Below are 13,400 nucleotides of genomic sequence, written 5' to 3'. Positions count from 1 at the left end.
CTTTCACAGAACAAACCTGATCACATGACCTGCTGACGCAGAGCCAAACAGTGAAAAGCTCAACAACAACAAACAGCCTCACATATGTTAACAGAGGCTGTTAGAAGCACAGAGTCTTTACAGTCGTTCTCCTGTTTGTACACAGATCTCTGCACATCTTCATCACAGTTACTCACAGACGAGCAGAGTGTGTGGATATCAAAGCTAAGTTTCCACCATGTTTGTAGTCTGTACTGGGACTCATGGAGCATCTCTCTATGAGCACTCAGTGCTTTAAACATTGAGTCCCAGTTTAACTAGCAGCCTGGCAGCACTTTGCTCTCCTTCCACATGTTTAACGAGGAAGTTAAGAAGAGTGAGTGAGTTGTCTTCCTCTGTGGGCCCAACATCAGGCAGCAGCCACATATTTTAAAAAATCCAGCACACTGCTTCAGAACACTGAGTCGAGGTGACCAGAGTCATGTGATCAGGGAGGTCTGAAGCTGCTTCAGGACCACTTTACCTAAACGATGCTAACACTTGTGACTGTATTGGAGCAAACAGCTACTGAAGTTACAATTCAGTAAAACTGACATTGGAATAATGGGAGCTTCCATCTTTAATGGACTGAAGAGGACGAAGTTTACAAGGAATCATTTAGAAGAGTTTCAAACATCAACTGATTGAATCCATGAATGTGAAAACGTGTTTGTGAGTGAAAGAGACAGACATGTACAGACTGAACTATCTGTTCAACAGTCAGAGTGTTTCTCTAACAGGAGGATACTCTTTACACTCAATTCAGCACAGGGACACTGAGGAACCATGCCAGACTGTAAACCCAGGATAAAGAGTTTCAGTGAATGTGGTGTTGAAGGTGTGGAGGTGGATCAGAGTGTCAGAGGAGACTCTGTAGAAGGACAGAGTGCCAGCAGGACAGTCCACATACACTGCTACTCTGTTAGAGACAGAGGAGGAGGAGGAGGAGGAGGAGATGGATGTTTTTCTGTTATTGTGCCAGAAAGAATGAGGTCCATCATCACAGCACCTCAGACTCCAGGACTGGTCATTAAGTCCAAACCAACAGTCAACATTGCCTCCTTTTCTTCTGATTTTTCTGTAAATTACTGATATATAAACCGTTCCTCTCCCACTCGACCTCCCAGTAACAGCGACCAGTCAGACCATTTCTACTCAGCAGCTGAGGAAAAAAATCAAATCTGTCTGGATGATCAGGATATGACTGAACCTCCTTCACACCTGTCACCTTCCTGTTGTTGTCAGACAGTTGGAGGTTTGTGTGTACTGTGTTTGTGTCGATTGTGAGTTGACAGGAATCTGATGGAGAGAACAAACACAATCCAGCTGCAGTTATTGATCCATCATCTGTTCATTGATTGAAAATTTGATGATGACTCCTGACATGATGAAGATGGTTGAATGTGTGCTGCTTTGTTTTCATGAATCCCATTAAAAACACACTTACACTTCCTCAGACCTGGTCTCAACCATCGGACTCCAGCAGGCTCCACCCTGAAAGGAGAGGGGGGGGGGGTCAGACCAGCACAGTCAGCATGCACACATGGACATTACATAGCTCTCATACACACACTGTTAGACATTGATGAAGGAACAGTCAAACATTTTTACAAATTCACTTCAATCCATATGTGGATCAAACTGCTAATGATTTTGACTGATCATGGATCTGTCAGTACACCACTGTATTGAATGAACTATGACTGATTCAAACTGTGACCTTCATTATCGTTATATTCCTCTTCTGTTTAAGCTGCAAAGGACACCTCCCTGCCTTTGCTGTCAGCTGTTTTTCTGTTTTTTTCTCCTGTTGGTGTCAGGGTGGTTACTGTACATGACCTATACCTTCTGCCCCATCCTTAAAACCACCTCCCTCACAGAGAGAATTATGACCTTTTCTGCTTGTCACCTAAGGAGTTGTGTCCCTGATAAGCAGAAGGAGTCTCCCATTACAATGGCCTCACTGTGTGTGTAGAGCTTATTACTATTAATAATGTGATATGATTAAAATTTGGGATTAATAAATGAGAAAAGAAATCTGCCACCACAGGGGAACAACCTCTGGTGAAGCGGATGGCACAAAACAGAAGAACCACCTTGTCAGGCCAGGACTCTGCAGTCTATTTACACCTACAGGCCAGTGGACACTCTTTCAATGATGAGGATGTACACATCCTGGACAGGGAAGAACGCTGGTTTGAGTGCTGAGGCAATTAGGCCATTTACGTGAAAAGGGAAAGACAATCTCTGAATCGAGGAGGGGGCCTAAGGCTACATATTTCACAATCTTACAATGCTGTGATTGCAGCCATTCCCCAACTCTGTGTGAATGGTACTCATGGCCATTGATCAGTGTTCTTTGATCAGCGGTTGTTGATCAATGGTCATGGCAATTTGCATATTAATGATCAAGGAACTGACCTCGCACCCCACTTTTGATTTAATTGACTAGTCTCAGTTTTGTGCAAATGTATTGCTTATAAGATTGCGGAAACATGCAGTCAGCTGAGACTGAAGAAGTCACATGAATGAGTAATGAAACATTTCTCCCCTTGAAAACGTTATGTAGAAATGATCAGAATCATCCTTTTGGGATTTACTTACCTGGGTAATTGAGCATGCATCAAGACATATATAACCTTGGTTTAAGCCATGTTTCCTGTACATAGATAACTTGCGGAAAAATGCAGTAGTAGTAGTATTTTCTTCTACTCAGTCTTTGATGTTTTCTTCACTTTTTTTTTATCAGGTCTTTATACGCACTTTCAAAAAGACAGAAATACTTTGCACATCCAGCAATTCCTCGCGTCTGGTTCCAGCTGGTAACAAGCACTGGCTGCTTTCTTTGTCAGACACACACACACACATAAACACACTTTGAACCCACACTGAATTGTTTTTATATATGAGAGAAGATTATATGTTATAAATTGTGCCACTTGCTGTATAAGATTTAATAATTAGGATTAATGTGTGATGTTTGACCAGGTTGTGACCTATTGTGATAAGCCAGAGCAAGGGGTAGCCGGAGTCCTGACTGGCCTTTGGCCAAGACCTTGGCTGCTACCTGACCCCTGCAGCTTTGTTTGAATGGGTGGGAAAGTTACCCAGCAGCAGGGGGCGGGGATACTGGTCCCTATATATTAGGGATCAGAGGAGCTGTGTTGCTCTGCTGTCTGTGCTTAAGGCTGTACACCTTAAGCACAGACAGTAGAGCAACACAAGCTTTGCTTGCTTTCTGCTATGTAATTCTCTTGCTAAATGTCTGTATGTATTTTTCCTGCTGTTCGTATGATTCATATGATAGTATTAAACTCTGTTCCAAGAATTCTACTCTTTCCAGAGCATCTTTTTGATTGTCTTGATTTTAATTGGATCTAAAGAGGTTGGATCTCCACATATCATTCGTGGGAGAAGGTTTCAAAACTTGCGACCACAGAAGTCCTCCCTAGGGACCCTCAAACATTGTTATCCCTTTCTGATCAGTTCATGTCACATGAGCAAACGGGAAGTTAGTGAAGGACACTGGAAATGTTTCCAGCTCTTACTCCTCTATCAGACATTCTCTCCATACCTGAGAGTGTCCAGTCTCCAGCCTGGATCCTTCAGTCCAGCCGACAGCAGCTTCATTCCTGAGTCTCCTAGATGATTGTAGCTCAGGTCCAGCTCTCTCAGATGGGAGGGGTTGGAGCTCAGAGCTGAGACCAGAGAAGTACAGCCTTCCTCTGTGATCAGACAGCCTGACAGACTGCAGACACACAAAACAACAAAGCAAATCATTTTCTGTTTGTCACATACAATAACATCTATCCATTTGCATCCATTCAATATAACTTTACTTATAAGTGACAATTCCCAACAGACAACAACAGTTATCTCAAGCTGTTTAACAGTGTAAGGTAACAGCCTCCAATATTAGACAGAAAGCCCCAACCATCAGACAATTCACTGTGAGCAGCACTTGGTGATGGTGGGAAGGAAGAACTCCCTTTGACACAAAGATCCTCCCAGTGAAAACAGGCTCCAGGAGGAGCATCTACCATGACTGGTTGCAGGGTGAGGGGAAAGAGAAGAGATGAGCTCAGAGAGACAAGAACAAAACACAAACTAAGGAGAGAGAAGACAAAAGTTAAGGACATGCAGTAGTGACATATAAAAGCATTGGAGTGAAAAGAGGGGAGTGGAGAAGAAAGCAGAGCATCATGGGAAGCCCACCAACAGCCTGAGCCTATAGCAGCATAACTAAGGGATGGTTCAGGGTCACCTGATCCAGCTCAACCTATAAGCTTTGTCAAAAAGGAAAGTTTGAAGCTGATCTTCAAAGTAGAGAGGGTGTCTGTCTCCTGAACTCAAACTGGGAGCTGCTTCCACACCAAGTCCAACCTAGCCAGGCTTTCTTTGTGTTCGCTGCTTTGACAAAACCTCAAATCCCAGTCAGAGATGATGAGCATCATCACAGTGATGATCCTTTCTCTGTTTACCCAGGCTTTCTGCTTCAGGATCTGTGCACGCTTACATAACAAGGGGCACTTCACAGGTGTTGTCACGAAGTTGAAACTAATTAAGACGATGACAAATATGACTCCAGAACACATACCGTAGGAAATAATGATAACATCTCTTATTAAACCGCAGGCACCAATCAAGTAACTGTTTCAATATTTTCAGTGTCTGATGCGCACACACTGTGGCATAGATATAATGATCATTGTCAGCCAGCTACCACTGATTCATCATATGATTTCTTGTGTATACTGTGTCTGGATCGTGGCATTACAGCATCCAGCAGTAGATGGCCATCATGCTCTCATTCCAGAAACCTTGGCAGGGATGCTCCATTAACTGAATGTCCTGATGAAAGCACTCTCCCTGTTCATCAGTCACAATGCCAAGAGTTATTGGAAAGTAATCGATTTTCTGGAAAGTAATTTCTGCATTCATTCTACGTGAATGCAGAAAGTGTATTTTCAATGACATGTGACATCCCAGTTTCTGGTAGGACTCAAGCATGTGCTGAACTCCTTCCTTGTATGTAGGAGACTTGTGGATGCCCAGAAAGTTTCGTAGAGCCACTTGAACACCTCCCAAGCTTCAAACTCGGCTGTTAAGAGAGTTTATTTAAAGTCTTCATCCTGCAAAATGGACTTGATCTGCTGACCTATAAATATCCCCTCCATCCATCCATCCATCTTCCTCTGCTTGTCCGAGACCGGGTTGCAGGGGCAGCAGCAACAGCCCAAGCAGAGAAGCCTAGACCTCCCTCTCTCCATCCACATCTTGCTTGTCTGGGGGAACACCAAAGCGTTCCAAGAGCCCCGGGGGTCTCCTCCCGGTGGGACACACCCGGAACACCTCACCCAGGAGGTGCCCTGGAAGCATCCTTGTCAGAACCACCTCAACTGTCTCCTTTCGATGTGGAGAAGCAGCGCTTCTACTCTGAGCCCCTCCCGGATGGCTGAACTTACTGAACTCACCTTATCTCTAAGGGTTTTACACTCAGCTGTCTCTTCACCACGGCGGACCAGTACAGCGTCCGCATCACGGCAGCCGCAGCACCAATCCATCTGTCAATCTCCAGCTCCCATCTTCTGTCACTCGTGAACAAGACCCCGAGATACTTAAACTCCTCCACTTGGGGCAGAAACTTGTCCCCGACCCGAAGTGGGCACTCCACCCTTTTCTGGCTGAGAACCATGGCCTCAGATTTGGAGCTCCTGATCTTTATTTCCCACTGCTTCACACTCGGCTGCGAACCGTTCCAATGCAAGCTGGAGGCCATCACCCAATGAAGGCAAAAGCTTCAAGTTCCAATTTTAAGAAAGGGGACCGGAGGGTATGTTCCAACTACAGGTGGATCACACTCCTCAGTCTCCCTGGGAAAGTCTATGCCGGGGTGCTGGAAAGGAGAGTCCCCGTCTGTTCGTTGAACCTCGGATACAGGAGGAACAATACGGTTTTCGTCCTATAAACATCCCTTCCTTCATTTTTTCAGCGCTTATGTTTGGAAACGTTTGAGCAAGGTCCTGAAAACCTTGTGAGTTTGCTTTACCCATAGCTCTGACAAGAGTCTTCTTCAAGCCTAACTTTATATGGAGCGGTGGCAAAAATATTTTATACAGATCACCAGAGGCAGAAACTTGACACTGCTTTTTTCCTGGCTCATAGACATCTTGTGGCTCATAGTCATGCTTGACATAATGTTCCTCAGTAAATTGGCTATCCCAGTGGCACAGCAAACAGCAGCATTTAGTGAATCCTCTTTGCATTTCCATCAACATACCAATCACCTTCCGATTACAACAGATGTTCCACTGATGAGTTTTATACACAAATGAGTGTAGTAGTACTTGTAGACAAGTAGTGTCTTCATTTTGTAATAGGACTCTTTTAGATGAATAGAATGGGCAATCGGAACACCTGGTTCGGCTCTTTGGTTATGGAGTAAGACTGCTTTAAAGCTTCTTTATGAAGAATCAATGAAGTTCCAATAAACTGGAACATGCTCCTGTGACAAACTGCTGAAGAGTCTGTTGATGTCAAGACAATAGCACAGTGAGCCATCAGCAGTGAAGAACATTGTCAAGTTATGGCTTCAACTTTCTGAAGTGAGTTACAGTAACACCCTTGGCAAGCAAATACTTCTGCTTAAGCCTCGAAGCAAGAAGTTTTGTTTGTCTTTTGACAGTTTTAGATCACTCACAAGATTGTTCAGCTCTCCTTATGTAAAAGTCTCTGGTTCTGCAGCTTCATTGGCCACGTAATCACGATCTGATGACTCTGGACTGTAACTAGATGCATAATAAACATTATTGTTGTCACCTTCTACAGAAGCTAATCCATCATGTGGTGGTACAGAAACAGGCAATAAGTCATGAGACACAGACCATATTGCAGAATTCAGGGTGAGATATACAGTTTTGTGCATATATTTGGCTGAGAGTCCTGTTGTATTCAAAACAAAACAGCAAAAACAGCAATCGTTGAGATCATGTTGCGGGTCTTGCCACATCAACGGGATTGCAAATAGCATTACTGCCTTTCGCAGATTTAGCCAGTTACGCATTCCATTGGAACTACTGTTGTAGATGATTGCATGTGTTGCCCAAGATTCATCCTGGTCACCCAGTGAACAGCCAAAGTACAACTTGCATATCTTTTTAAGGTCCGTGGTCATTGGGTAACATTTTGCTTTTATCTTGAATGAACCACACACATAAAAGAAATAATGTGGATGATAAATGCAATTTCTAGGTATGGTAACAACTGAAATCAATCGCAATTAATGATATCTGTAATACCAAATACAGGGATCTGTAATTAAATCTAAAATTATCATGAAATATACAACTAGCTTGACCACAAAAACTGTACATGCAAGGAATAACCCAAAAACAGATCTGAAATCCGCATGAAAAACACTGCAAAACCCATATTATCTCTGATGATTTTTCAACCTGTTGATCTGTGTTATTGTTTTGTGATTTTCATTTTTGATCCTGCTGTCACTTCACTCCTGCTTTCTTTAATAACATTTCCTGCAATAAAGTCTAAATTGTGGAAATTCACTTTTTAACAGTACAAGTCTGAGTATTATTCTTTATTAGCAAAGATAGCTCTTACAGGTTAGCCTAGATTTAATTTAAAAAACATAAACAAAAAACAACTTTTCCTTGGAGCCTGCTATCCAAGCTACTAAGCTCATCTCAGAAATATCAAGTGCCACAATAAATAGGGGAGCTACCATAAAAGGTGGAACTGATAGGATTTGACCAGTAAAGCAACTCTGATTACTTGTTATCATAGTTAGAAAGACACATCGATAATTTTGAGGTAAATGGTAAATGGCCTGCATTTGTATAGCGCTTTACTCAGTCCCTAAGGACCCCAAAGCGCTTTACACTACATTCAGTCATTCACCCATTCACGCACACATTCACACACTGGCGATGGCAGCTACATTGTAGCCACAGCTGCCCTGGGCCGCACTGACAGAGGCAGTTGGTACAAGTCCCCTCACCGACATCAGCTCTAGAACCCTGTATTATCAGCTTGGTAAGACTGTCTGTTTTTAGGAGTACAATATTTATAAATCAAACTCTGATGTGTGAACTAATAACTCTGTAAAAACCTTAAGAATACAGAAATCAAGCAAAAAGTTTTGTTGAATGCGAGTGCTGTAAAAGAAAAGATAAAAATCTAATTTTGAGAAATCAACTTTTAAAAGTAAACACTGTAAATGAAAAACAAACAGTAAACCAATCACTAATCACCAATAACCTCTTAAAATCCTGACCTAAGAGTTTCAAGTTTCAAGTGTCGACTCTCCACTACAGCAGACAGAAGCTTCACTCCTGAATCCTGCAGGTCGTTGTTGCTCAGGTCAAGCTCTCTCAGAGTAGACGACTGTGAGAGGAGAAGTGAGGAAAGAGCTTCACAGCTTCTCTCTGAGAGGTTACAGGAGCTCAGTCTGAGGAAAAAAATGATTTGTGATCAGTTGAAATCACCCTAAATGACAAATGGTTAAACAAACACCAGTGGCACATTACATTGCCATCAGTCACTTTCCTAACACTTTTATTAGGCAAAAATAAATCCAGATTCCCAACAGTGCTGTTATTCAAACAAGAGCAGTTAATTTGGTTTCCAGCTCTTCATTTTTATTTCAGGACTTTAGTCAACTTTAGATACTTTACTTTGGAGTGGCTACTCAGTATATTATCGTTCTGAAATCTCTTTACTTTCTTTTATTCATAATACATAAACAACACTTTTCTTCGGATTGGTCAACGTTAGAAAGCACAGCACTGAATAACATTATTTTTGGTTCCTGATTAAAAATGGAAACATCTTACATCTATCCGTTCATGTTGTAGACCCTATCAAATCTGGAATATGACAGTGGACAGCAGAAGCTTTCACAGCAATCGAGATTATAGGAAGAAATTCAGATCAATCAAGTCCAAATCAAGTTCAGAGTTAACAAACTCAGTATTTGTAACTAATCCTGCTTTCTGGTTCTAGAAAGGGAAACCTAAAAGAAATGTATGCGTTTGAGTTTCCTAGAAACTGGAGGGCATCTGTGATATAATATTCTCCTGAAAACTGAAGAAACAAGTATCGTTCAGTTTAACATTTTCTGTAATGCCCTTCCTGTTTGGAACTAAAAGAGGCCATCCTAACACACTATATAAATTTCGGAAAGCTCAGGATGCCCTCTATTGATTACAACAGGACTTACTAAGGTAGCACCAGTGTTGGGACTAACGCGTTATTAAGTAACGCGTTACAGTAACTACGTTATTATTGTGGTAACGAGCACGGTAACTAGTTATTATGCCAAAACCAGGAACGCGTTACTCGTTACTGGGATTTAGATAGGCTCGTTACTCGTTACTTCGTGTGGTGGATATCGCGGAGCTTCCACAGATTCAATAACATTAGCAAGTGGTGGAAGCCAGCAGGTGGATGAAGGAAAAGGGAGGCAAGAAGAGAGACCCCAGGCAGCCGCCGGTCCGTGTGTCAGGTGAACTGAACTACAGGTAAGAAGTTATGACCTGCAGTCTATCTGAGTCAGATATAAACCAAGTTTAGGTGGAGTTTATTTTCGGTATGCTGACTTTTTCGTACTGCGTGCTAGCTAGCATGACGGAGTTTTTATACAGCTGGGTGGGTGCTATGTTACTGATGTTGAACTTTATTTTGTTCATACGGTTAATTATTAGAGTTGCCAAAGTTGCCAACCGTCCCCTAAAAAACGCGTAATATTATTCAGAGAAAATATTACGCGTTTCGTATTGAGGTGAAAAGGAACACAGTTTGTCCCGGACTTCAGCTACAATGAAAAAGACACAAAGCTGAAGCTGCACAGCTGCCTCTTCTTCTCTCATTCTCTCCTCTCCCGTTTCTACTTCAATCACGAAACTGATCAATGATCAGCTGATCGGCTTTTCTCTCTTGTTTATTTATCGCTCACTTTGCGCCAGAAAGAGGAAACCAGCGGATGTCGCTCTAAACAGCAGCAGCACCTTTAAGCTTGATCAGCTGTTGTTAGAATTTATTTAATATTAATTTCTAGTATCAACTGATGTTTGCTGGAGCCACAGCTGTAAAGCTGCTGGCCATGATATCAGTTTGGTCATCTGGTGAGAGGGAAACATGCAGATGAAACCAGGAGATGTCCTTACTGAATCATCAGATCTGAACAGGTGATGGAGAAACAGGTTTACCTTTTAGGTGACATGAATGAGTTGAAGGGAAGTTATGAACTGTTTCTGAGAGACAAATAACACCAGCATCCTTTTCTATGTAGCTGACAGCTGGTAACTGTGCAGGGGCGGATCTAGCAAAGTGTTGCCAGGGGTCCGTGTAGGGCATTAACAGGGAAAGTTTGCAGTCTGCATGCCAAATATTCTTGGGCAAGATACTAACCCCAAATTGCTCTCCGATGCATCCATCGGAGTATGAATGTGTGTGAATGTTATTTAGAAAGCACTTAGAAAAATGTGCTTGTGCGAATGGGTGTGAATGGGTGAATGCACAAGTTGTGTAAAGCGCTTTGAGTGCTCAGAAGAGTAGAAAAGCGCTATATAAGAGAGAGAATTCTGAGTAAAACCTAAGTTACTTTCCCTAGTAACTAGTTACTTTGAAAGTAACGAGTAACTTGAAGTAACTGAGTTACTTTTTTAGAGCAGTAACTAGTAATGTAACTAAGTTACTAATTTAAAGTAACTTACCCAACACTGGGTAGCACACATAAGTCAAAGGCTATAGAGCAAAAACAAATTTCAATAAAAGAGGACATAAGTGAATAGGCTGGTTCTCAGGAGAATATGAAGGGACTACATACATGATGTACTGAAAATCAAATCACGTCTTCAACAGAGATTTTGTTGTGATCAGAAGAGAGATGAGTTACATTCCTGATACTTGCACAGGCTTCCTTTGGGAGCTCTGAGATCTCCACATATAAAAACGTTAAACGCTGCCTGCTGTGCCAATAATATGCTAACATAATAATCTCATGTTTCGTTTTCTACTTAAAACATATGTAAGGCAAGGAATAATCTGTTTGATAAGGCATTGAACTTTGAACGAGTAGTAAAAACAGACAACTATATTAGAATGAAGCATAGAAAGACTGTTTCACACGCTATGAGGTTTGATCAGTCACTGCATCTGGGATTGAGGAGACATTCCATGTCGGTGGTTCTGATGTGCAGTTTTAGTGTGTTGGATGTAAGTTGTTGCCTACAAAGTTGTTAAGCTCCTTAACTATTAAACAATTGTGTGAAAGGGGAATCCAGGTTAGGGTCAACAGGATTAAACTATAATTTATATAAATATAAATTTATGAATACATATTTACTTACAGAGCTTTGTTGGTGGCTTTGACCACTGGCAGCAGCCTCAGAAGAGCCTCCTCTGAAGCAGAGTATTTCTTTAAGTCAAACTCATCCAGGTGTTTTTCTGATGACAGTAAGATGAAGGCCATAGCTGAGCACTGAGCAGGAGAGAGATTATATCTGGAGATATATTTTGAACTCATGTACTGTTGGATCTCCTCCACTAGAGAACGATCATTCAGTTCATTCAAACAGTGTAACAGATAGATGCTGTTCTCTGCAGATAGATTCTCACTGAGCTTCTCCTTGATGTACTCGGCTGTCTCCAGATTGGTCTGTAAGCTAATTCCTGTCTGTGTCAGCAGACCTCGTAGGAGAGTCTGATTGGTCTGCAGTGAAAGACCCAGGAGGAAGCGGAGGAACAAGTCCAGGTGTCCATTTGGACTCTGTAAGGCCTTGTCCACAGCAGTCTGGTAGAAGTGCATTGCTGCAGATTCTTTTGTTTGAGACTTCTGAGAGGTTGTTTGTTGTTCTTCCAGCAGATTAAGTCCAGAGTTGATGAAGGTCAGGTGGACATGAAGAGCAGCCAGAAACTCCTGAACACTCAGATGGATAAAGCAGAACACCTTGTCCTGGTACAGTCCTCTCTCCTCTTTAAAGATCTGTGTGAACACTCCTGAGTACACTGAGGCTGCTCTGATATCGATGCCACACTCTGTCAGGTCTGATTCATAGAAGATCAGGTTTCCTTTCTGCAGCTGATCAAAAGCCAGTTTTCCCAGAGACTCGATCATCTTCCTGCTCTCTGGACTCCAGTGTGGATCTGTCTCAGCTCCTCCATCATACTTGACTTTCGTCACTTTGGCCTGAACCACCAGGAAGTGGATGTACATCTCAGTCAGGGTCTTGGGCAGCTGTCCTCCCTCTCTGGTTTCCAGCACATCCTCCAGAACTGTAGCAGTGATCCAGCAGAAGACTGGGATGTGGCACATGATGTGGAGGCTTCGTGATGTCTTGATGTGGAAGATGATCCTGCTGGCCTGCTTCTTACCTCTGAATCTCTTCCTGAAGTACTCCACCTTCTGTGGGTCGGTGAACCCTCTGACCTCTGTCACCATGCTGACACAGTCAGGGGGGATCTGATTGGCTGCTGCAGGTCGTGTGGTTATCCAGATGCGAGCATAGGGAAGCAGTTTCCCCCTGATGAGGTTTATCAGCAGCACATCCACTGAGGTGGACTTTCTAGGGTCAGTTAGGATTGTAGTTTTGTGGAAGTCCAGAGGAAGTCGACACTCATCCAGACCATCAAAGATGAAGACAACCTGGAAGTCTTCAAAGCTGCAGATTCCTGCTTCTTTGGTTTCAGTAAAGAAGTGATGAACAAGTTCCACCAAGCTGAACTTTTCCTCTTTCAGCACATTCAGCTCTCTGAAAGTGAATGGAAATATGAACTGGATGTGCTGGTTGGCTTTGTCTTCAGCCCAGTCTAGAGTGAACTTCTGTGTTAAGACTGTTTTCCCAATGCCAGCCACTCCCTTTGTCAGCACTGTTCTGATTGGTTCATCTCTTCCAGGTGAGGCTTTAAAGAGGTCTTCTTGTCTGATTGTTGTTTCTGGTCTGTCTGGTTTCCTGGATGCTGTTTCAATCTGTCTGACCTCATGTTCATCGTTGACCTCTGCAGTCCCTCCCTCTGTGATGTAGAGCTCTGTGTAGATCTCATTCAGAAGGGTTGGGGTTCCTGCTTTAGCGATCCCCTCGAACACACACTGGAACTTCTTCTTCAGTGCACATTTAAGGTTACGATGGCAAACTGCAGTAAGGTGTGCTGAATAAATAAATAAAATAATAATAATAACCGCAAATAAGTTATTTTTTTCATTGTTTACATTTTTACAACATTTTTTTCCAAATTTTCCCAGATTGAAAATTACAAAACAAACATATGTTATAAATTGTAACTGCACCATTCTGCTATGCAACAGAGAAGTATAGGGTGGGCCATTTACATGGATACACCGTAATAACATGGGAATGGTTGGT

General features: G+C 42.4%; 1 pseudogene; it reads right to left on the bottom strand.

The window, feature by feature from the left end:
• Positions 1 to 780: 780 nt before the first annotated feature.
• LOC135932376 (stonustoxin subunit beta-like) lies at positions 781 to 2,638 on the bottom strand (annotated as a pseudogene).
• Between the last annotated feature and the right edge of the window lie 10,762 nt (positions 2,639 to 13,400).

The sequence above is a fragment of the Pelmatolapia mariae genome, unplaced genomic scaffold (assembly GCF_036321145.2).
Source record: "Pelmatolapia mariae isolate MD_Pm_ZW unplaced genomic scaffold, Pm_UMD_F_2 NODE_ptg000563l+_length_21853_cov_1, whole genome shotgun sequence".
NCBI lineage: Eukaryota > Metazoa > Chordata > Actinopteri > Cichliformes > Cichlidae > Pelmatolapia > Pelmatolapia mariae.
This window is presented reverse-complemented; position numbering and strand designations above follow the sequence as displayed.